Genomic DNA, 3170 nt, shown 5'->3' with positions numbered 1-3170 from the left:
GGAGTAGAAAGCCTCATCTTTCTCCCGCGGAGCGACTGGTAGTTTCGAACCGCTGACCTTAAGGTTCGCAGCCCAATTCGTAACCACTACGCTACCGGAACTGTATATCTTATTAAATCAGAATCAGAAATTACTTTTGGAGCCACGGTCAATGAATAGTACTTAAGCTTTCCACTGAGAAGTTTCTTCTAAGACAATGCCCCCAAATTAGCTCTGAGCAACTGACAAGCAAGGAAAAAAAGACTTGTAAATTTCCAGAGATCCGCCTCAGCCCAGGATGCTAGGACATAAGAATTGTTCTAGTATGTTGTTGTACACTGTTGAGTTGCTTTCAAATCATGGTGACCCCATGTGACAGAGTAGAACTTCCTCATAGGGTTTTCTAGGCAGAGGGAGCGTCTTGGCTCTGTAGGATGAGCACTGGACTATGAACCACAAAGTCAGTGGTTCAAATCCAGCAGCTTTTCCTCGGGAGAAAGATGAGACTTTCTGCTCCTGCAAAGATTTACAGCCTCAGAAAAAAGGCCACTATGAGCCAGAACTTTCTGGATGGCACTTAACAACAACAGCAATCTTTTTTCAGAAGCAGATCTCCAGGACTTTCCACTGTGGAGCCACTGGGTGAGTTGGGTCACCATCCTTTCACTTAGAGCTTAACCTTTTAGCCACCAGGACCTCCTTGTTCTAGTATAATTACGCAGCATCATCATAACACTCTTGATGTTTTGCTTCATATATATGCCTTGATGTTCAACTAAACCAGCCAACCATTAGAAGAGAAGTAAAAGAACCATGTACTTAGTGCTATCATTTATGTATTCCTGATCATGTGTTCCTCCTTCCTCCTTTCCAGCAGAAATGAGAACTTCCCAAGAGAGCCAACAGTTTGCAAATCCTTCAGCCCAAATGCTTACACTATACCATGCATATGAGGAACTGATCTTCCTAGGTGAGGACCGAGCTGGTTTTAAGCTCATTATCAAGATCGTAAATAATTATTTCTTATGCAGTCATAGGCACAGCAGCCCTAAATAGACAGAGCAGATAATAGTACGGCTAAACTATCAAAATATAAGAAACTCTGGATCAGATTAGAACATTTTCTACTACATAGTACCTCATAGCAACCCTGTACAAGGTTTCTGAGACTTATAAACCTTTATGAGAGTAAAAAGTCTTATCTCCAATAGAGCAGCTGGCGGATTTGAACTGCTGACCTTGTGGTTAGCAGCCCAACACGCAATCTACAATACCACCAAGGTTTCTATCATAGATCTACAGAGTAAAGAAGAAAACTCACATACTTGTTGCTTTTTCCTCTTCCTGCAAAATTTCCAGTATCATTGACCTGGTGTAGAACTTTTAGTAGCAATGAATCTTAGGGCTGTTCACAAAATCAGGTCCAATTTAAAACTGGGGACACTTTCCCTACACTAAAGAAAACGATAAAGTGCTGTAAAGCTTTGGAAACAGGTGAGTATCATACCTTTTTGTTTAAAAAGAAAAAAATATCACTGGCCACCTTTACTTCATAATACAGGTGTCGCCAACTTGCTTCATCACACACTCACCTGAGACACTTGTGAGAAAAGTAAGGCTTCACAAGTCCTTCCTTGTCTAGTTCTAATTTCACGCTATTGTTATTATTAAGTGCCATCAAGTCGGTTCCGACCCATAGCGACCCTGTACAGGGTTTCCAAGGCTGGAAATCTTTACGGGAGCAGAAAGCCTCATCTTTCTCCCGCGGAGCAGCTGGTAGTTTCAAACTGCTGACCTTAAGGTTCACAGCCCGTGACTGCTAAAATGCTGCACGTGTGAGAAACACCCTACATTAAACTAACCAGGGCTTGTGCTAAGATACCTGGGTTTTCCAAGTGATCCCATCACCGGCAATATTTATGACCACAGTCCCCAAGTCAGAAACTCCACACAGGGCAACTAAGTTGTTATCAATTTCGGATAGGGCCAGGGAGGGGTTTCAAGGGCTGCCCATCTCTTTCTTTAAAAACAATTTGTTTTGTTTTGTTTTCATGAAGAGGTGCCTTGCCTTTCATGAAGGGGTTCTTTCCTGTAACCTACAGAATTTACAGGCTGGTAGCATTTAAAAAGCTTTCCTGAAACCATCCACTTTCACAAGAAAGAATTCCTTTCAAACACTCTAAAGATACAAAATTCTACCATAATAAAAAGAACTGTTAACTCATAATGAGTTTGTGAGGTTATACGCCACACACACCTCTCCCACCCCCACTCTCATTTACTTACAGGTCCATGAAGGATTAACAGAAATAAACCCAAATGCTTTAGATGTTTTCAGATTAACCCTTGGATTAATTGTATGTAGGTCATACAGAACAATGCAAACCGCATAGACTACCTTTACAATCTGTCAAAATACAATTTTTAAATATATGCAGGTTGGAAAAAGATGAAAACCGAGAAACTCAGCTTCAGGATGATGACCTTAACTAAAATTTCTGAACAATGTTGTGCCCCTAGAGAACGTTGCAAGGTGATCTATTTACTCCTGACAGAAAAGAAAGAGGCAAGGGAGCCCAGGTGCTACAATAAAACCATTCAGAGTGCATGGACCAGCTCCAAGGCCACAGCCCACCTGAATGAAAAATGAAATCCAGGCACACCCAGTCCAGGGAGCCCCTGGTCCTTCCTGAGCTGAAACACCCGGTGGGACAGGCTTTCAGACTGCAGGTGCAGGAGAAATAACGCGATTTCAGCCTCAAGAAACTCGAGAAGCATTGGATGCAGGAGCCTGGCTTGACCTGGACAGCTGGACTTGAGTCGAATATACACCTGGGCGCAGGGCTGTGGAGTCGACTTGACCTAGGTTTGAGTCCTGCCTCTGCCACTTACTGGCGGTGTGACCTTGGCCCTGTCACTCTGAGTAGCTCTGTTATTGTTATTGTAACAGGTTTATTGTTAGCTAAGGCCCAAGAAAAAATAGGGCATGAATGAGTGGTGATTGTGACTGTTATTGTTGTTACCATGACAAATGTATTCCAACAGAGGGTCAAGAAGCAAGGAGAAGGCACGAATGAATGAAAGAATGAATGGTGGTTGTGACTATTATTGTTACTACTGCAAACTGATTCCATTAGAGGCTCAGGAGTGAACACTGACAGCCCGCGCCACCCGCCGCCCGCCGCCCGCGG

Source organism: Chrysochloris asiatica, unplaced genomic scaffold, assembly GCF_000296735.1.
Source record: "Chrysochloris asiatica unplaced genomic scaffold, ChrAsi1.0 scaffold00142, whole genome shotgun sequence".
Taxonomy (NCBI): Eukaryota; Metazoa; Chordata; class Mammalia; order Afrosoricida; family Chrysochloridae; genus Chrysochloris; species Chrysochloris asiatica.
Note: the sequence above shows the minus strand (reverse complement) of the source record.